Genomic DNA, 24,177 nt, shown 5'->3' with positions numbered 1-24,177 from the left:
AAATTATTTTCTATACGTTGATTATTACTGGTTAAGATATCATTTGGCCTATCAAGGGTGATATCAAGAAAAGCTATGAAAGAATTAAATGTGGATGATTATTTTCATAATATTTATATGGAAAATACATATACAGTATTCTCTGTATAAAAATAACTCCTTAAGACAATTTTCAGCCTAATGCAACTTATGCACACAAAAAGAAATGAAAAATTGTAATACTTGATTACATTTGTTTATACTTTTGTATCCGGTACAATAATAAGGAACAACTTGCTAATATCTGTACTTATCCTAACTCTCATAATTGTAGCTTGAGTAAGTTTATTTACAAATGCTAGTGAGTGCCAATCACAGTAACACTTCTTTGGAGTAAAATACTGTGAAGTTAGAACTGTGATGTATAGTAATGTTAATTTTAAATAATGTGCTTATGTTTTTTTTTTTCAAATCCATATAACTGTTTTTCCCCCCACTGGTCAGTGATGAGCAGCTATACACACTTCTTTTACAGTGGAAAAGGTATAGAATCTGAGAACAGTGGACAAGGGAACATAACATGTCTATATAATGTGTGCAATTGCCATATAAAAGACAAAAGCTTCTTGAGTTTTATTAAATACTAATGTATTTTATATCACAGGTTAAAAAGTTTAATAGATGTACTGATTATATCAAACCTTAGCTATTATTTATCTTCTTTCTCTTTAAATACAGATCAAATGACATTTTAGCAGTAATACAGGTAAGTAATTAGATGTTGTTTCATTAATACATAATCCATACATATACTTACACTCCCAGTTACTGACCGTTACAGCCACTCATGCACCCAGTCACTCACCCATTCAGCCCCTCGTGCACCCATTCACTCACTCATACAGCCACTCATGCATACATCATCTTACCCATACAGTCATTCACACACTGAGTCACTCACAGATACAAGCACTCACACACCCAGTCTCTCAATCATACATCCACTCATGCACCCATTCACTCACCCATACATCCGGTCATGCACACTTAAGAGTCATTCATACAGCCACTCATGCAGCCACTCACTTACTCATACAGATACTCATGTACCCACTCACTCACCCATACACCCACTCATGCACCCAATCACTCACCCATACATCCATTTGTACAACCAGTCTCTCAGTCATACACCCACTCACGCATGGTTTCACTCACCCATACAGCCACTGATGCACCCAGTCACCCACCCAAACACCCACTCACTCAACCAGTCACTCATCCATACAGTCACTTATGCACCCATTACCTCACCCATATTGCCACTCATACACCCAGTCAATCAGCCATACAGACATTCACGCACCCAGTCACTCACCCATGCACCAACTGACACAAGCAGTCACTCACCCATGCAGTCACTTATGCACCCATTCACTCACTCATACAGCCACCCATACATCAAGCCACTCACCCACACAGGCTTCTCACACACCTAGTCACTGCCCTATACAGTCACTCATGCACCCTTTCATTCATCCATCCAGCCACTGATACATCCATTCACTCACTCATAGAGCCACTCATGTACCCATTCACTAATCCATCCAGACAATTATGCACCTAGTCACTCACCAACACAACCACTTACACACCCATTCACTTCACTCATACAGGTAGTCATCCATCCATTTACTCACTCATACAGCTATTCATGCACTCATTCATTCACCCATACAGACACTTACAAACCCAGTGAGCCACTCATACAGTCACTAATGCACCCAATCACTCACCAATACAAACATTTATACACCCAGTCAGTTGCCTACACAGGCAGTGATGCAACCATGCACTCATCCATGCAGACACACACACATCATGTCACTCACCCATACAGATAGTCACCCACCCATTCATTCACTTATACAGCCACTCATTCACTCATTCACTCACCCATACAGACACGTACATACCGACTTACTCACCCATACAGTCAATCATGCACGCACTCACACACCTACACAACTGCTCATGCAACCATTCACTCACCCATACACTCATACACTCATTCAATAATCCATACAGATAATTATGCACCCAATCACTCACCCAGCAACCACTTACACACCCATTCACTCACTCATACAGATACCCATCCATCCAGTTACTCACTCATACAGCTACTCAGGCACTCATTCACTCACCCATTGTTTAAAGTAAAAGATGGTGCTAACAATAACTTTTTTGTGTTTTTGACATGCTTTTGTGTTTTTTTGTGTGTTTTTTCAACAATTTTGGAGATTTTTTGGGGTTGCTTTTTTATTTGATAAAAAAAGTAACGACTTGCAATGGCAAGTAAAAAGACTAACAAACAGTGAAATCCCAAAATAGGAAAAAAAACACCATTTATGTCCATTTATTATTTGCACAAGCATAGGCACTGCTTGCTTCCCTGTGGTCAGAGTTGCAGTGCCTAGTGGCCATCTGTGGGTAAGTATCTTGCTTTCACTTTGACATTTACTTTTTTTTGTCATCTTGATTTTTTCTTTTTTTTTTCCTTCATGTCTCTTTCTCTCTCCTTTCAGTCTTTCACACTCCCGTCATTCCGTTCCCTACAGCTGCTGCCCCTGTGGCACCGCCCCTCCCTCCTTGCAAAGCACTTTCCTGCCCCTTAGCTGACCGGACCCTACCACCTCCTCCCCTTCTTAATGGCAGCCACTGCGCACTCACGGTGCGACTCCTCTGACCTCCTAGTCAGCGTCTGATCACTCTCCTCTGCACAGCTCCACCTGTTACTGCTGCTACTGCCTCTGCTGCAATCAAACTGAGAGCCTACCTGACTCTCAATTCAAGGCCCACCTCCATCCACAGGCTCACACCTGTACCTCATTCCTAGGGGCCATCTGTGTGTAAGTATCTTGCTGTCACTTTTACTTTTGCTTATTTTCCTGTCATCTTATTTTTTCTTCTCTTTTTCTTTCTTGTCTCTTTCGCTCTCCTTTCAGCCACTCACTCTCCCCGAATTCATTCCATGCCACTGTGGCCCCTTTTGCCCTGCCCCCCACCCTCCCTGTGCAGCGCTTTAGCACCGTCCTGCCTCCCAGCTGACTGGAACTTCCCTCCTCCCTCTCCTTCTTAATGGTGGCTGCTGCGCAGGCACGCCAAAGGCAAGCCTGTCTGTGCCCATCTGTGCCTGGACCGTACCCAGCACTACGAACCCTGGTCCTCAGACCTTCCAACACTACAATGCAGAGACCCTCCAAGCGCTAAGCACAGGACTCTCCTCCACCTGCCATTTTGCATCACCCAGAGATACACATGGACCATTCTCCTGCCTCTACTGACACCACACTCTCACCCTGCACCAAGCACCGGATCCTCCTGCCACTGAGCCATCGAACACCAACACAAAGTGCCTCAACTCCATCCTCCTCAAACACGCCAGAGAACTCTGGGACCAACCAGACTCCATCCACCTGGACATCGCCTTTCTCACCAAAACACGGACAAACCCAGAATCTGCACCAGACATCGCCATTGCCATCCCCTGCAACTACAAACAGTTCTGCAAAGACCAGCCTTCTCGCCCTTGTGGCGGCCTAACCATCATGCACAAATCCACCCACTTTCTGACAACCAATGCAGAAGAACACTCCCCCCTCATGGAGCAACTCCATTTCCAGATACATGCACCCCCAAGTCTACCTTCCGCGGCACCCTTATCTACAGGCCACCCTGCTCCCACCCAGCCTTCAGCGACTCCATCGTTGACATCATTTCTCCACACACTCTCCTCTCCATGAACTACCTCCTCCTTGCTGACCTCATCTACCACGTTGACAATGGCAACGACACCAACACAGCTTCCCTGCTCAATAACACCGCCACAATAGGATTAGAGCAACTGATCATCTCACCAACACACATCGCTGGACACAAACTCAATCCCATCTTTTCCACCAGCAACAACATCACTGTCGACAACACCTCCATGCTTCACTGGAATGACCACTACTGCATTAATTTCACCATCACCACCCCAACCATCACCTCCGTACACCCCGAGCTCCAAGCAGAAAATGGAACCAGATCACTGAGGAACAGCTCACCAACACCCTAAGCAAGTCTCCCCTACTCCTCTGACACAGAATTTCCACCACTGGAAAGCGAATGTGCCAACACCCTAGCACCACTCCGCCAGACCTCAGCTAAACACCACCTCAAGAAGGCCAGCTGGTTATCCCCTGGACTCCGGGACTCCAGGTGCACCTGCAGATGACTAAACAAAAAATGGAGAAACAGCAACTCCCTGGAATACTTTGAGGCCTTCAAAGCTGACATCAAATCCCACCACCACCTCATCAGAGTCACCAGGAAAACTGCCTTGCAGGACCGTATCATCAACCCGCACACAACACCAAAGTCCTTGTCGCTGTAGTCACACCCCAATCGGAAAAGTGAAACATCCTTTCATCTCAAGTTCTCTGCAACAGACTAGCCAACTTCTTCTAATGAAAAAACAAAGACAAATACAACAGTTTCAGTCCCAAGACACTGCGAGCCCTCCAACAACCCTCCAGCTCTGACCCTCCGAACCGTCACAGATCCTGCACCGCTGGACCACCCTCACCAAGGGCAAGAGCTGCTCCATCATGAGTAGTATACACTCTAATTCCCCTACAGAGCTCTGTCCTGACCACATCTTCAACAAAGCCAACACCTCCATTGCACTCAAGCTCTTCCACACCCTCAACTGTTACATACAAAAAGCGACCTTGCTCGAGGTCTGGAAGCACATCAGGATCTGCCCACTCCTGAAGAAAACTACGTCCGACCCCTGAACCTCAAGAACTACCGCCCCATCTCTCTGCTGCCTTTCCCAGCCAAGGTCATCGAAAAGGCCATCAACACAGAGCTCCATAAGCACATCGAGGACAACAACATTCTGGACATCTCCCAATCAGGTTTCAGGAGAAACCACAGAACAGAGACCGCCCTCATCACCGCCACACATGACATCTGCTCGCACCTCAACAACAGCCAGACAGCATCCCTCATCCTATTGGACCTATCAGCCACCCTTGACATTGTTTTGCACCACATCCTCTGCTCCAGTCTCCACGTAGCTGACATCTGTGGAAAGGCTGTACAGTGGATATGCTCCTTCATGTCTGGCAGAACACAGAGTTACCTGTCAGAACCTACGGAGATCAGCTGCAGAGTTCCACAGGGCTCCTCTCTAAGCCCCACACTCTTCAACATCTACATGGCCCACTCGCGCCCATCAGCAGGAATCACGGACTGAACATCATCTCCTACACCGACGATACCCACCTGATCATCTCATTGACGGACAAGCCCACAACTGCCAGGAAGAATTTCAAAAATGGGATGGAAGCCATCGTCACCTGGATGAAGGACAGCTGCCTCAAGCTTAACTCTGACAAGACCGAGATCCTCATCCTGGGACCCTCCACATCAGCCTGGGATGACACCTGGTGGCCAACCACCCTCGGCACCCCTCCACCCCAACAAACCACGCATGCAACCTCGATTTCATCCTGGATTCATAGCTCACCACGATCCGCCAATTTTACTCAGTCACATCCTCCTGTTTTCACACACTGTGGCTGCTCTGGAAAATCTACAAATGGATCCCAAAGGACTGCCGCAGGACCGTAACGCATGCCCTGGTTACCAGCAGACTTGACTATGGCAACCCCTTCTACACCGGCACCACCCAGAAGAACCTGAAAAACTACAGCATATCCAAAATGCCTCCTCCAGACTCATCCTGGATGTTCCCCTCCATGAATTCATCACCAGCCACCTAAGAGACTGCCACTAGCTTCCTGTCAAGAAAAGAATCAACTTCAAACTCCTCGTCCATGCATGCAAGGCCCTCTATGACCTAGGACTTACCTGCCTCAACCACCGCATCTTGTACTCCCCCACCAGACCTCTTCACTCCGTTCAACAGGCACTAGCCACCGTACTCCGCATATGGAAGACCTCGGCTGGAGGAAGGTCCTTCGCCTACCTTAGGGCATAAAGCGGAAACATTCTGTGCCTGCACCTCAGGCAGTCACTATTTTTACCTCAATTCAGGAAGGACCTTAAAACCTGGCTCTTCAGCTGAAGCACAGAGGACAAACCCCCTCAGCCCCTTGCGACCCTTACGGGTGAGTGGTTCTACTCTATAAACTCTGATTGGATTTGATTTGATTTCAACCAATCACTCAGCCATACAGTCACTGCCTTACACACTCAATCAACTATACAGTCAATAACATACCCACTCACTCACTCGTTTAACCAGTCACATACTCAGAGAGTAACCCATGGAGCCTCTCACCAACCCCCACCTCACTCATGCAGCCACACACACATTAACTCTACGATACAGCTCCTCACACATCCATATGCTGTCCCATACAGTCACTGACACATCCACACAAGTATGTATACAGCCACTGATACACCCATTCAGTCACTCATATACTGACCCACTCGCTCACTGATACAGTCTCAAACACATGCAGACACTAAACAATAGAAGCATACACACACAGCATCTCACCTGTAGAGCCACTCACACACCCATTCACTCGTCTAATGCACCCAGTCAACCAACTTATTCACCTATATAGCTACTTACAGATCCACTCACTGTCTCAAACAGAAACTAACTTAAGAACTTTCAAACCCATAGTCCTACTCACACGGCCACGCACACATCTATACAACCATTCACACTCACTGGATGATGTCATCAGTGATGTCATTTGAGATGTCATCAGTGATGTCACTCACCATGTGATCAGTGATGCAATATGTGAGATCATAAGCAGTGCATTAGGAGGGCACAAGGTATAGGTAACTATAACTGCTGAATTTCTATAGTATTGTACGTATGAAATGTCCCTGGAACCGTTATTTTTTTCAGTGAATTTTTAAGGTTTTTTAAAATTCTATTTCCTAACTATAACATCCCTGTAACATTTGTTTTTTCAATCCCGGAGTACCTCTCTTTGGACCGAGTTGGGGTTGCTTTTTGTGATACATATACATTATAACAATATATATAAAATATCTGTCCAGGAGGGGGCGAGAAAAAGGGGGGGTCTCAAAACACTCATTGCCCTCCCAAGCCCCAGGGACCAACACCTCCCCAGGGCAAATTGCTGTGTGTGTGGCAGAGGCACGTTGGGCTCCCCTACAGCCTCAGGGACCACAATGTCCCCTGGGTACTTTAGAAATGTAATGTTTGGGGCTGCACCCCCCACAGCCCTGGGGACCACCACCTCCCAGGGGCAATCACTAAATTTGGTGCAGGTGGGCCATACTGACCCCTGCAGCCCCAGGAATCACCACCTCCTTGGGGCTATAATAAAAATAAAGATAGGGGGTCCATTTTGGACCCCCTAGCTCTGGAGACCACCATCTCCCTCAGGTTACTTCCACACTCGAGGGATGCCATGTGGCCCCCACTTGAGGAGCTACTGACGGCCATGGAAACTGCCACCCCTAGGGCCGGCTTCTGCTATATCCTAGGGTACGTACCCCCAGGACATAACTTTTAGCTGAGGTTTAGCAGTAGCTTTGACAGCTGGAGCCAAGTCACAGCAAACATCCACTTTCTGACAGCGGGACCTGTCAAACAGGCCCTGCTGTCAGAAAGTGTAGTTTTCATCTATCTTCCCTGCACACAGAGACGCATGCAGAAAACACAGATTAAAAAATTACTCCAGTAAGCAGGGAGCTGCTATTAAAAACAGATCCCTGCTTGCTGGATCAATGGGTCTGTGGGAGAGGACTTGAAACTCCCCAGTAGTCCCAGATAGCCCATAAAGGGCAAACATTGAAAAAAATTGTGTGGGACCATGGGGGAGGCCTTGAGGCTCCACCCGCAGTCCCAGATAGCCCATAAAGAGCAGTAAAACATATTTAAGAAAAAAATGTAGCATAACGGTGAAGGTCACAGAACTTTACAGGGTTCAATTCAGGTGTATCCGTAGTCATTTCCCTCATTTGTTTTAGGGTCGAGCCTTTATGTGCATGTACTAGCACATGCATCTCGCTTGTGAGAGACTGCTGTATTCAGTAAAGGGCTTAAAGCCCACCTGTCACTCACCACTTGTTGGTTTGTGTGGCACTCTTCTTCACAGCCTCATAATTCGTCAAGGCATGCCCGGCATCACCTCCATTTCTCTGTGTGGAGCAGGGATCAAGCACTAATTAATTCAACTTAATTAGTGCCAGTCCGCATCCCCCGACGTGATCAAGGCACTATTTGTTGTTTTTACGTCGAGTACCCCACAAACAGAGGGTTTGTGACTGGCAAAAACGTGTCCAGCAGGCACAAAATTGCAAAGTTTTATTTTTTCAAGCTAACTTTATTTTATTTTGCCAAGTCGTCTTTTCTCAGTTTTTTCTCATGTTTTCTTTTGTTTTTGGTCGTGGGTCCTGTTTTCAAAAGATGACAATTAACTTGTTCGAAATATGCGAGACCTATTGCAGTGGAAATTATTGTTTCAACTGCAAATGTTTAAAGCTCATACTAAAAGGTGATCTTACTCTTTTTAACTGACAAACACACTTTTCTTTTCAATTTGTGCAGAAACATCTCATTCTAAGGATATCATCCATAAAAACCTAAACAACTCTGTATCTCTCTCCCCCTCACTTTCTCTCTCTCTCTCTCTCTCTTTCAATCTCTTTCGCCCACTCACACATCCACTCAGACCCTTACGCACCCAACTCACAGACCCACTCACTCATGCACCCTCTCATAAACCAACTCAGACCCTCGTGCACCCACCCACAGCCCCAGTCAGACCCTCACACATCCATTCACAGCCCTAGTCAGACCCTCACGCACGCACTCACAAACCCACTCAGACACTCACACACCTACTCACAGACCCACTCAGACTCTCACACACCCACTCACAGACTCATTGACACTCTCATGCACCCACTTAGTGTGGCCAACATTAAAAAAAACATAGACATTCACTGAACAAACAAAGGTTACTGGGACGTTCTAGTTAGGAAATGGAATGAAAAAAAACCAGAAATCACTTTAAAAAAACAAAGGTTTCAGGGGCATTATAGCTAGGCTCACATTTTAGAATTACCAAACCATACAATTTCACCAATTATAGGTACAGTTATCTCAAGTAACTACAACTCACACCCTTACCATGGACAGTTTCTTCGTCAAAACGTTACGGCAAATATTACAGTGATATTATCAATAATGTTATCAAAGATATCAGGAGTGCCATAATTTTGGGGTAATAAGCAGTGCATGGTGAGGGAGTGAGTTACAGTTACCTTAGGGCAAGAGTTAAAACCTTTGTTTTTTTAAGTGAACTGCTATAGTTTTTTTTAAATTTTTAAATCTATTTCCTAACTATAACGTCCCGGAAACCTTTGCTTTTTTCAGTGCATACATATATATATATACATATATACATATATATGTATATTTATATTGCATAGTGGCAGTCGCCACTGGGTAGCTATAGTAAGGACCTAGTTTTTATAGAAAAAGTTTTTTTTACTTGCCTATGTTTGGCACCCGTTGATGAATCTTCATGAAATTTTCCCCAACAATTTGCCAGTCATGTCAGCTGCTGTCTGGAAAGTTTCAGGGGGATTGGTGGAGTGGGGGCTGAGAAAAAGGGACGTCCCAAAATGCTTTTCCTCTATTCATTTTCCTATAGGGATTTTGAACAGCAATAGCGCTGAAACTACTGGATGGAATGACACCAAATTTGGCAGAAAGGTAGGTCCTGGTTCAGAAAGAAACCTTTTTGTGATTTGGAGTGAATCTGCCCAGTTGTTTTTTGTAACTAAATGGAAAACAAATTTGTATATAGAAGAACATTGATCTATTGCTACTCCTACGCGGAGCATGGCAACTCTGTGCGCCAGAAGCAGTACTGTATTTAGGAGGCCACAAGCTTGGACACTCACTCCACCACTCACAGACCCATTCGCACACACACTGATAGACCCACTCAGACACTCACATACGCACTCACAGACCCAATCACACACTCATTCCCTTATTCACAGACCCACTGACACTTTTACCTCCACTCACAGACCCACTCAGACTTTTATGTACCCACTCACAGACCCACTCAGATACTCAAGCACCCACTTTTAGATCTAGTGACACTCATCTACTCACTCACAGACCCACTCAGATACTCACCCACCCACTCACAGACCTAGTCAGACAATTTCACACACACTCACAGACCCATTGAGAATCTCAGATACCCACTCACAGACCCAGTCACACACTCAGATGCCGAGTGACAGAACCAGTCAGACACTCATGCACCCACTCACAGACACACTCAGACACTCAAGCACCCACTTGCAGACCCATTGACTCTCCTACAGCCACTCACAGACCCACTCAGATACTTACACATCCACTCACAGACCCACTCAGACCCTCACCCACTCACTTACAGACCCACTCAGACACTCACATACCCTCTCCTAGATGTATTCACACATTCAGATACCCACTAACAGACCCAGTCAGACACTCACACACACTAACAGATCCACTCAGATACCCACTCAAAGACCCTGTCACACACTCATGTACTAACTCACAGACCCACTGACACTTATACCCCTACTCTCAGATCAATTCAGACTCTTATGTACCTACTCACAGACCCTCTCAGATCCTAAAACACCCACACGCAGACCCATTGACACTGATACAGCCATTCACTGACCCACTCACACACTCACAAACCCACTCAGATTCTCACTTACAAACCCAGTGGCACACACACTCAAAGACCTACTCTGATACCCACTCACAGACCCAGTCACACACTGAAAACCCCACTGTCAGTCCCAGTCAGACACTCACACACATTCATAGACCCACACAGATACCCACTCACAGACCCAGTCACACACTCATGCACTCACTCACAAACCCAGTGACACTTATACCCCCACTCACAGAACCACTCAGAATCTGATCCAGCCACTCACAGACCCACTCAGATACTCACAAACCCACTCAAAGACCCAGTCAGACACTCACGCACACTCGCAATACCCACTGAGCCACTCAGATACCCACTCACAGCCCCAGTCACACACTCAGAGACCCACTGACAGACTAATAGAAAGAGCATTTTTTGTTTTGCTAATAACTTTGGCGCCACTTCACCAATCTTCGCAAAGTTTCCAAGAAAATACAACACTCACTTGAGCTGCCGTCTGGTAAGTTTCAGGGTGATCCGACCAGGGGAGGGCTGAGAAAATGGTTGGTCCCAAAACACTTTTTCCCTATTTATTTTTCCAAAGGAAAAATTGAATATCGATAGCGCTAAACTACAGGACAGAATTACACCAAATTTGGAAGAAAGGTAGGTCCTGGTCCAGAAAGCGACCTTTTTTTGTTTCAGTGTAAATGCTGTAGTTTTTGAGAAATTAAGGGGGAAAAGTGTAGTATATCTAGAGACGCGAAGGATTCACAACCCCTCCCGATCTCGTGCTGAGAGCTGATTGGCTGTCAACACTTCAACCAGGATGTGTTGGCAGCCATCTTAGTTCTTGGCAGCCGAATCCCAGAAAAATGTTTTACAAAAAGAAAAGGGCCAGGGCTAAAAAGCATTTTTTTTTAAAGATGTTCATCAGGATTCATGGTGGATCTGGTAAAAATGAAAAGAAAAAAGCAAAGCACGGGCTCCCCAGTCAGACACTAATGCACCCAGACCCACTCAGACACTCATGCACCCACTCAGACCTACTCAGACCCTTAAGCACCCACTCACAGACCCACTGAGACCTTCAAACATCTAATCACAGACCAAACAACACTGATATATCCGCTCACAGACCCACTCAGATACTCACACAGCCACTCACAAACCCACACAGAGAATCCCATAACCACTCACTGACTCACTCACACTCTTTTGTGCTCAGTCACTTATCCACTCAGGCACTCAAACACCCGGTCGCAGACCTGGACAGACACTTGTACAGTCACTCAGAGAACCACTCAGACACTCACAGTCTAATTCAGAGGCCAATTCAGATACTGAGACACATACTCACAGACCCACTCACACCCTTTCACAGACCCTCTCAGACACTCACAAACCCATTTACAGACCCAGTCATACACTTGTACACCCTGAGAGACCTATACAGTCACTTATGTACCCATATAAAAACTCAGTGGTACACTCATTCACCAATCCCAGAGCTTGTGTTACTAATATATCAACTGAAAGACCCACTCAGACACTTGCACACACACAGTCAATCAGTCAGATACATAGTTATGCACACACTAAGAGAGGTTATCAGACAGTTATAGATGCAGTATCAGTCACTCCCATTGATGCAGCTATTTACAGACGCACTCATACTGTCAGACACTCACTCAAAGATCCACTTTTCCACTCATCCATCCACTTATATACCCAAATATAGTTCAACTGAGGTATTCAGAAATGTAGTAGTACATGGAAAGTCCAATCAAATACATAAAAAATATATTTGGTGTTGTGCAGTTCATTTGTGCTTTTGTTTTGCAAATCCGTGAAGAAGTGGTGACTTCTTTTAGTTCTAAAAAAATAAATCTGAAGAACCTTTCTATTTGTTTTGTGTATATGATTAGTACATGTACAAGCGGATGCAGATTTATCATTTTTCTCAGAAATAGTCTGTTGCCCTCACCTGTGAAGTAAACACCATCTTTTCTATACACCTCATCCATGTCAAAGTGGAGATTATTGTCGTAGATTGAGCCCATTTTATGATCTCTAAGGAATGCTGAAACAGTTTTATTAACATGTTTCCTGGCTTTGTCTAGCTGTGGATAGAATTTAGTAGACCAGTCCCATTTCTACCTCTGGCATATGTTAGAGAACACAAAGGCAGTGCAAGGGAAAAGATGCATTATTTGAAAAAGGTATCCTTTATGAGGCTTTCCAGTCTTATCCAGGTCACTGTGTTGAGGTAATTTCCACCACAGTGCACAACTTTGAGGTGAGGGGCTTGGTAATCTCTAAGTCTTTCAACCAATACAAGCAACTGCTGCCACTCTAACCCTCATTGGCCAAACCAAGTAATATCCACATTAGTCAAACCTAGGCCCATGTTATTGCCACTCTTTCTTGCATACTCGCTAGCATAATAAACATAGCTGTGACCTAAAATCCACATTCTGAACATTTGGAAAGGAAGGAGGAGTGGCGCACAGGAGAAGGTTGCAGCAGAATGATGGAATTTTTTTAATGTGAGGTGGTTAATATAAAGGGAGCAGTGGAATTTAAAAAAACTTAATTTTGATTGGATATTGTATATAGATTGGTACATAAAAATAGGTTGTGTTGTAAAATATTCAGTCAGACAATTCACAATGATTGGTTCTTGTATTTTTATAAATAAGTAATCCCTGTTGGATATTCTTACATTCTGTATTGGTCAACCATACCTGCTACAGAACACATTTAAGCTAGTCTGCCGCTAACAAAAAAATGTTGAACTTTTGAACTTCTGCTACAATACAGTGTTCCAAAGGAGGTTGCTATGGTAGCTGAGGTGAAAGAGTGATAGGGGAATGGGGAACTGTTAAAGGACACATACATTTTTTAAATAAGAGATTTGTTACACAAAGAAATATGAGGAATTATTTTCCGAAGCACTGATATCACAGGATGTAAAATGTTGAAGAAATTGTGAAAAAAATGATGGGAAATATATTTTATACACCCAACTGGTTTTCGTGACTCTGTTGTGATGTTACACGGTGGGACTGTGCGCTGGAAGAATCTAGGAGCAAAGAGTAGCCGATTGGGCTTCTTACCAAAAAAGACAAGAAAGGGTTAGCAGCCATTCACATGGGGCATAATATAAAGAAAAGATGAAACTCAGTTTGGGATTAGTTATTTAGGACAGTATCAGTGAGAGTAAAAGTCAACAGTTTGCCTTTACTGTTTGTTTGGTCTAAGAGTGGGTTACCATTCTTATTCTGATTTTTCATTGTTATAACAAAAGAATACTAAAAGTGATATTTGTGACAGTATTTAATCTACAAATGAAAGCTATGACCGGGTATGTGAATTACTGCATTAGTTTTAAACCAAGCTGTGTTTGTAAAACATATTAAGTGTATATGAGATACATTCACGTATTTTAAGTAGGGTATAGGCATAGAGGTTTTGACCATTTTCTTACATATGTATTAATGTACATATTATTTAATATCATGAATGAAAGTACAGGATTTATAACCATCATTTTAATATGGTACTAAATATTTTTGTGCATGCTTGAACTTGCAAGTTGAGTTGGTATTTGAAAACACATAAAAACAGTTATAGTTCCTTTTTACATATATAGAGGTTATATCTGCAATAGGATGGACGTTAGTTACAGGAAGGATGGCATGTGCTTATAAGGAAAGACATATAGGGCCTGATTCTAACTTTGGAGGACGGTGTTAAACCGTCCCAAAAGTGGCGGATATACCACCTACCGTATTACGAGTCCATTATATCCTATGGAACTCGTAATACGGTAGGTGGTATATCCGCCACTTTTGGGACGGTTTAACACCGTCCTCCAAAGTTAGAATCAGGCCCATAGGGTCTTAATTACAAGGCCTATACTGCAAAGCAGTGTACCAACTGCTTTCTAGTGTTGGCTTGCCCCTCTTCAACATGTCAGAAATGATGAACTGTATATATAAGGTAGAGTGAATTTATGTTCTTTATCTTTGCAATGATGGAGAAATTCCAGACTAGTGGTAATGCAGACAGGCTTTCAGCATGTTTCAAGGCTGCCTCTTTTTTTTTTTGTGAAGGAAATGATACCATCCTAGACAAAAGCAATCACGAAAGGCATTCTCCTATTTGTGTGCTGCAGAATGCAGGTGAGATGGAAAGAAGAAAAGATGGGGGTCATTTATACATAAATAACAAAACAGATTAGAAAAATGTTGGTTTTGGAATCTGATTCTTTTGCAGAGTTCTAAATCTGGAAATTTATGATATTCATGTGGCTAAGAGAGGTGTACTATCATTTAAACAGAAAACTAAGACATGTAGAATGTGACAATATAATAGTGCATTTTTTACATTCATATTGTTATAATATACAATTGAGAAGTATATAATGAGAAAGTATACATTTTGGCATTTTTTGTATTTTAGAGATCTATTCCTGTATTACAAGACATACCGAAAATGCTGAAGAAAACACAAGAAAAAAAGAGAGTGAGGAAATTATATTACTTACTTACAAATCAGGAAAAACAAGTACAGCATGTGGCAAATGTTACTAAACAAAAAGAAGCTGCTAGCAAGAAAACTAAAAATTGTTTTAAAACTGTTTGTGGAAAACTGACATGCTTGTAAAATAAAGTATGCAAAAATGGTGCTTTCAAATCAGTCACCAAAAGTTTAAAAAAATTGACAGACTACAAGCAAGAAGTCAAAGAAGGAAGCCAAAAAGTCAACAAGAAGGAAGAAATTAGAGTGAGAATGTTTCGTGCGAGGGTAATTCAGAATCTCATTAAAAATGTGAAGAGATACAGAAGGAAAAGAGAATTCACAAAAAAAAATATGTTGAGGCTGTAGTTGATAAGGCGTTTGTCTTGAAGCGAAGATTTTCATTTTGATTTTTAATAGTATGGGAACATTGGATAGAATAGTGTTGGGTATGAAGAGATGCAGCCAAAGAAAAGGAGTTAATAATTAAACAAATTTTTGTACAATATTTAGTGGAGAATGAAAACATATGTCAAGTACAGAGCCTTTCTTTAATGAAGAAGGCTATTTCCAAGAGAACACATTAGTACATGCAGTTGATTCAACTGGTCGATGTTATGAGGTTAAGGATGGGAGTCCTATTGAAAAATAGGAGATTCTTCCCAGAAATATGGAAGAGGTAATAGATAAACAGGTTCAGGGAACGCATAAACAGGGCCCTGTTTACAAATGGAATTGTAGTAGGATTTGTAGAATTCGTCAGCAGTCTCTTGATTTATTACAAACTTTTGTACATGACTTTCCATGGTGAAGCCTGAAAAGAGAAATTTCAATTTTGCAAAAGTAAAGTAAGAAAGCATGCCATTTTACAAGGACATTCATTATCATGTTTATCAAAGAAAGGGTGCAAAAGCACCTTTCATCACTTTAGAATGTTGGCAGTCAACCAGTTAAATATACAAAGTTTAGTTAGGAGACTTTACTAGGGGAAGACTCCAGCGTTATGTATAGGAGAGATGGATAGAGTACTTTTGCATGACACTATACAAGAAGTAGAAAATGTTTGTGAGGATATGCAGTTTCCGTCCTGAAGAAGATTCTATGGGGAATAAGGAAGGTACATGTATTTAAGAAGAGAACACAGGTATTTCTACTAAGAATTTTGTACAAGAGATTATGAAATTTAATACAACTTCTTCTGAAATGCCAAACTATGGCCCTCATTACGGACTCCGCCGGCCAAATAAACAACATTCCGCCGGGCCAGCGGACGGAAACAGTGTTTCCACCAGCCGGCCCAGCGGAATGCAGTGCCTGTACATTGCCGCCGGCTCCACATGAAGCTGGTGGCAATGTAGTAGTGCGCCGGGTGCAGCAGCACCGGTCACGCATATCACTGCCCGCAAATCAGGCAGTGACATGCGTGACGGGATGTGCATGGGGGCCACTGCACTGCCCATGCCAAGTGCATGGGCAGTGCAGGGGCCCCCATTCTGCCAGGCTTTCCCTGGCAGGGTAAACCGGCAAGAAAGGCTGGGGGAATACAGGTTCATTATCCGGCAGGCATCGCTGCTTGCAGCGCTGCCTTGTCGGATTAGAAACTCTACCATCGCCAGGTTGCCTGTGGCAGTCTCGCCATGAACATTATATGGCGGTCCGGACCGCCATGTTAATAATGACCGCCTACGTCTGCATTTGCTGCAGATGCACTCACTATAAAAGTCTAATACGAAATACAGACATAGAGGCCCTCATTACAACATTGGCGGTAAAAGCCGTGCAGAAGACTGCCAACACACTGCCGCGGCCGCGGAATTCAGCCACAGCTCTTATGACCCACAGTTCGGAATCCGCCAAAATCTAGACACCCACACAAGTCTGCCACACTAAAGGTCAGTGATAAACTGGCGAAAACAAAACCTCCACCGTCACGCCAACAGAAATACGCCCACACTATCACGACCCACGAATCCACGCGGTAATCCATTGGCGGTACACACCACCGCGCTCAAAATACACACACATTTAGAAAACACATCCACATTGGACAATTCCAAATACACATACCTGATACACATACACACACCCAATACAATATAAAACACACACCCACATCACCCACAAACCCCTACTACCAAAAATTTCAAAAGAAGGCCAGAGAGAGACAGCAGCAGCAAGAAAAACAGCATCCACAGGCATACAACACCATCACCCACAGAACTTCCATGCACCTCACACAACACCCCACTACATATCAGCACACTTATCACCACACACTTCACCCCACACATCACCTACACCACCCCATGGCACGGCAAAGACACCCAACGTTCTCGGAGGAGGAGCTCAGGGTCATGGTGGAGGAAATCGTCCGGGTAGAGCCACAGCTATTCGGATCACAGGTGCAGCACACCTCAATTTCAAGGAAGATGGAGCTATGGCGAAGAATCATGGACAGGGTAAACGCAGTGGGACAGCACCCAAGAAATCAGGAGGACATCAGGAAGAGGTGGAATGACCTACGTGGGAAGGTGCGTTCCGTGGTCTCAAGACACCACCTGGCGGTTCAGCGGACTGGCGGCGGACCCCCACCTCCTCCCCCACAACTAACAACTTGGGAGGAGCAGGTCTTGGCAATTCTGAATCCTGAGGGCCTCGCAAAAGTAGGTGGAGGAATGGACTCTGGTAAGTCAAATCTTAACTATTACATCCCCCACCCTACCTGCATGCCAGCACATATCCCCACCCTCACCCCCAGCACTCCAACTCCTCACATATGTCCCAACATCACAAACCACCCATCCCAACACCAAGCCCTGCATGCAACAACAAAGCATGGACACCCATCACATACCCATACAACCTCCTAAACAATCATCACACAAAGTCCCACACAGGAATGCAAGCACGGGGTACACGGTCACCCACCCATTGCACACCATGGCACACACAGATGTAATAACCATGCTTTTATACCCCTGCAGGCCCCCTACCCAATGTCACCGGACAGGAGGGTCCACACATGTCCACACCACCAACAGAAGAGGCCCACAGTGATGACAGCAGCTCTGTCCAACTGGATCTAGATGACCAGCCCGGCCCATCGGGGACCTCTGGACAGTCGGTTCCCATGACACAGTCACAGGCCACTACAGACCTTCCCCCCTCTGGAAACACCAGCACAGCACCCACCCAGTGGGCCCATTCCTCCATCCCCAGGACACGTCAATCAGCAGTGTGTCCACCAGTACAGGGAACCCAGGCTAACCCACCACCCCAACAACAGGGACCTGGGGGCAGTGGCAGTGGGCACACAGTCCAGGGGACAGAGGCCCAGGAACACAGGGGAACTGGGAGGGCTGCTGTGCGACAGGGGGCGGACAGGCCAAGGGAACCCACTCTCCACGAGGCCCTCTCCTCCATCATGGGAGCCTACCACCACTCCCAGGAGACGAAGGCGATGGTACTGGCCAAGTTTCAGGAGACCCAGCGCCTGCAGGAGGAACAGTATATGGGCTTCAGGGAGGAACTCAGAACCAGCAGCTCCACCCTGGGCACCATCGTAGGGGTGCTGAAGGAACTCGTGAACACCAGGAGGGACACTGTGGCACTACAAGGGGCCCCTGACACTAGCATGGATGATGAACTGCCCACCACCTCCGCCGGCGCTAGTGGACAGGACGCCTGCCACTGGACCACCACACCAGCACCCCACCCCCTGCAGAGGGAGAACCACCCTGCAAACGGTCCCTGAGATCCAGGACAAAGACAGAGCACGATGTCAAGACCCCGCCAAGAAATTAGACCACCCTGATTGTCATCCTACTGTTCCACTTTGTCACCCTGTCCATACTTAAACTGCCCCAGGTCCTCTTCCTATGCCCATGTGGGCAATGCACCTGTGAGACTAATAGACTGGACTCTGCCATGGACATTCCTCTGACATCACCCCTCACCATTTTACTACCCCCTCCAATATTGAGCACTTAAATAAACACACTTAAAGCACAAAACAATCTGGAGTCTGTCTGTGAATTCGAAATAGTGTATTAGCAATTAGAGTGACAAAATGCTCTTACAATTGTAATGTCAACATGCCTATGTCACACAGCTCTAGTCCATGAGGAATCTAAGCAGATGTCACACAGTGGGACCCACATCTGTGAAATCGAAAGGGAAAGTGAACACTCAGTGCCAACACACTGGGTGAAAACAACAGACAGTAGAGAGGTAGTAGTATTAAAGTACATGTAGTAGGCAGGTCTGTACTCTTACCTGTGTCTCTCTGGAAATATTGCTGGATAACTGAGTCCCTGTTGTTCATGTCTTCTTCCTCTGCTTCCTCGTCTTCACTGTCCACAGGCTCCACAGCTGCCACAACACCGCCATCTGGACCATCCTCCTGCAGAAAAGGCACCTGTCATCGCAAAGCCAAGTTGTGAAGCATACAGCAGGCCACGATGATCTGGCACACCTTCTTTGGTGAGTGGAATAGGGATCCACCTGTCATATGGAGGCACTAGAACCTGGCCTTCAGGAGGCCGAAGGTCCGCTCGATCACCCTCCTTGTTCGCCCATGGGCCTCATTGTAGCGTTCCTCTGCCCTTGTCCTGGGATTCCTCACTGGGGTCAGTAGCCATGACAGGTTGGGGTAACCAGAGTCACCTGCAAATGGCGAGGGACAACTGTTAGACACGCACTAACCTGGAGGGATATCCCCAGACCCAGACAACCATTCCCACTGTCTTGCTCCCAGGTGCTCACCTAATAGCCACACACGGTGCCTCTGGAGTTGCCCCATCACATAAGGGATGCTGCTATTCCGCAGGATGTAGGCGTTATGCACTGAGCCAGGGAACATGGCATTCACATGGGAGATGTACTGGTCGGCCAAACATACCATCTGTACATTCATTGAATGATAACTCTTCCGGTTTCTCTACACCTGTTCACTCTTGTGGGGGGGGACCAAAGCCACATGGGTCCCATCAATGGCACCTATGATGTTGGGGATATGTCCCAGGGCATAGAAATCACCTTTCACTGTAGGCAAATCCTCCACCTGAGGGAAAACAATGTAGCTCTGCATGTGTTTCAGAAGGGCAGACAACACTCTGGACAACACGTTGGAAAACATAGGCTGGGACATCCCTGATGCTACAGCCACTGTTGTTTGAAATGACCCACTTGCACGGAAATGGAGCACTGACAGCACCTGCACTTGAGGGGGGATTCCTGTGGAATGGAGGATTGCTGACATCAGGTCTGTCTCCAACTGGGTACACAGTTCCTGGATTGTGGCACATCAAGCCTGTATGTGATAATCACATGTCGCTCCTCCATTGTCGACAGGTCCACCAACGGTCGGTACACCAGAGGATGCCGCCATCTCCTCACATGTCCCAGCGGACGGTGCCTATGAAGGACAACAGCAAGCACAGAGTCAAACAACTCAGAGGTACGTACCCACAGTTTACACAGAACACCATTCATACACAAAAGGTGGCCTGTATGTGTGTTGAGTCTAGGCCTAGGTATGTGTGACGCAGTTGAAAATTAAGCCATGTGGACCCCTGAAATGGCGGCTGCCTGACCTCCAAAGGGGGACAATGGGATGTGAGGTAACTGCGCTGGCGTACACCGTCGCGGTAGGCGGTCGAATACTGCGGCGCAATGCTGCATTGGTTAGCATTGGACCCTATAGGTCCCAGGAGTCAAAGATGATGTACGCCGGTGGTGACGGTACACACCGCCGCGGACGTGACCGCCATTTTCTATCTATTCAATCACTCGATACCTGATCTTCAACAGGAGAGGACCTACACTGCAAGTGCTGCTGTGACCTCGGTCTGGAAGAGACAATGGTTCGAGTGCCTGGGGAAAGGGCCCCTGCCTTCACATCGGAGGAGTTGGAGAAACTCATGGATGGGGTCCTCCCCCAGTACACGCTACTCTACGGTCCTCCAGACAAACAGGTAAGTACACTGGGAGCATGCTGTATGGGCTATGCCTGTGTGGAGAGGGCTGGATGTAAGAAGGAAGGGGGAGAGTGCGGCGTGCATGAAACGACGGTGAATGCATGTGCCAAATGGCAAGGGTAGGGATGGGGGCCAATCACTTTGACTGTGCAGTTGGTAATAACTTACTCTTCCCCCTGTGCATTTCATGTAGGTCAGCACCCACCAGAAAAAACATATTTGGCGTACCATCGCCAAGGACGTCCGGACCCTGGGGATCTACCACAGACAGAGCACCCACTGCTGGAAAAGATGGGAGGACATTCGCCACTGGAGCAAGAAGACGGCGGAGGCTCAGCTGGGGATGGCCTCCCAACGTGGGAGGGGTGCCTGTCGCACCATGACCCCCCGATGTTCAGGATCCTGGGGGTGGCCTACCCGAAGTTGGATGGGTGCTTGAGGGCAACACAGCAGCCACAAGGGGGTGAGTACACTCTCATTCTGCTGACTTTGCGCGCAGTGGAGGGGTCTGGGTGGGGGAGGTGGGCTGTGGGTTTCCCTAGGCCAGGGCGAGTTCCGTAGGCAAGGTCCCTCCGTAAGGCAGGCCATGTGGCCGCCCACCCCACCTCTGTAGAGTGCCAAGTACACCTAGTGATGCCCCTGTGTCATCTATGTGTGCAGATGTTGTCCATAGCCTTGTAGAGCATTTCCCAGGAATTGAACAGTGGAGCCCAAGAGCGCGGCGTAGTGCAGGGGGCTTCTGTGTCTGTCGTGTCCGCCAAAGGTAGCGGTAATGCATGCACTCAACATGTCTTTCTTCTATCGTTCCCCCCTTTTTGTGGTCTCCCTGTTCTTGTGTGCATTAGCATCATCGGGCGGAGGAGCAGTGGCACCGGAGCACCAGGGGGCTGCATCCCACATGGCCATGGAGGGCCACACGAAGGACTCGGTATTCACCAGTGGGACGGAGGGCGAGGGGAGCTCCACGGCGGGGACGGGAGCTGAGACCAGTGACACAGACTCGTCCTCTGATGGAAGCTTCCTTGTGGTGGAGGAAACATCTGTGCCACCCCCATCTACAGGTACAGCCGCCACCCCCCCTTCCAGCACCACCCTCCCAGCAGCCCCTCAGCCTTCGCCCCGTGCCCGCTCACCCGGGAGGGTGGGCATCACCTTCGCCCCAAGCACCTCAGGCCCTACCCCAGTCATCCCTGCTGCCCTCAGTGAGGAGGCCATTGACCTCCTCAGGTCCCTCACTGTTGGGCAGTCTACCATTTTGAATGCCATATAGGGTGTAGAAAGGCAGTTGCAACAAACAAATGCATTCCTGGAGGGCATTCATTCTGGTCAGGCGGCCTTTCAGCAAGCTTTTCAGACTCTGGCCTCAGTACTGATGGCAGCCATTGTCCCTGTGTCTAGCCTCCCCCCTCCAACTTCCTCCACCCCGACCCAATCCCCTGTACCTCAGCCTATCCCAAGCACACCTACAGACCAGCATGCACACACCTCAACACACAAGGGAAGCTCAGGCAAACATAAGCTCCACACATCCCACAGGCATTCACACAAGCATCACACACATGCAGACACACCAACATCCACTGCCTCCATTGTGTCCCCCTCCTCCTCATCTCCCTCCTCCCTCCCAGTCTCGTCTACACTCACACCTGCATGCACTACCTCTACAGCCAATACGTCCCTCTCCAGCACACCCACCACCACATCCCGCTCAAGTGCAGTCACCACCCCCACTACCATTCACACGTCCCCTGTGTTCTCTCCCAGTGTGTCTGTGACGCCCCCTCCGAATATACACAAACGCAGGCACACACCCACCCAACACCCATCCACCTCACAATAGCCTCCAGCGCATGCACCTTCACCCAAAGTCAGCAAACGAACACCTCCTACAACCACCACCTCTTCCTCCACTCCCAAACCCCCTCCAGCTACCCATCCCAATGTGTCAAAAAAACTTTTCCTGTCCAACCTTGACCTCTTTCCCACACCTCCCCCACCCCGTCCGTCTCCTAGGTCCCAAACTAGCACCTCAGCCACAACATCTCTGGGACCAGTGGTGCCTGTAGTCACTGGAATCTGGAGTGCACCGGCTACCAGGGCAGCCAGTGTGGCACGGAGCAACAGCACAGACAGTCCCCCACCTGTGAAGCATCAGAAGTTGGCCAGTGCCCGGCGGGAGAGGAGGAAGTCTCCAGCCACCAAAGCTGCTCCCAGGGGTCCTGGTGGGAGTGTGGAGTCAGCTGTGACACCTTCCAAGGTGGGGAAGGACCACAAGAAACCAGGAAAGTCTGGGAAGACCGGCGTCATCCCCGCTGCCCAGGAGGCCACCTCCAGCACCAGCCCAGCTGCCCAGGACAGGAGAGCCAGTACAAGCCCACCTGCCAAGGACAGGACCGCCAGCACCAGCCCAGCTGCCCAGGACAGGACCGCCAGCACAAGCCCACCTGCCCAGGACAGGACTGCCAGCACCAGCCCAGCTGCCCAGGACAGGACCGCCAGCACAAGACCAGCTGACAGGACCACCAGCACAAGCCCAGCTGCCCAGGACAGGACCGCCAGCAGAAGCCCACCTGCCCAGGACAGGCCCGCCAGCACAAGCCCACCTGCCCAGAAGGCCACCGCCAGCAAAAGCCCCGCTAGGCCATAAAGGACCTCCAGCAGCTGAGTCCCTGCAATGGAGACCGCTGCCTCAAGCACCGCTGTACAGGGCACCGCCATCTCAAGCACCGCTGAACAGGGCACCGCCGTCTCAAGCACCGCTGAACAGGGCACCGCCGTCTCAAGCACCGCTGCACAGGGCACCGCCGTCTCAAGCACCGCTGCATAGAGCACCGCCATCACAAGCACCGCTGAACAAGGCACCGCCGTCTCAAGTACCGCTGAACAGGGCACCGCCGTCTCAAGCACCGCTGAACAGGGCACCGCCATCTCAAGCACCG

Source organism: Pleurodeles waltl, chromosome 1_1 (assembly GCF_031143425.1).
Source record: "Pleurodeles waltl isolate 20211129_DDA chromosome 1_1, aPleWal1.hap1.20221129, whole genome shotgun sequence".
Taxonomy (NCBI): Eukaryota; Metazoa; Chordata; class Amphibia; order Caudata; family Salamandridae; genus Pleurodeles; species Pleurodeles waltl.
This window is presented reverse-complemented; position numbering follows the sequence as displayed.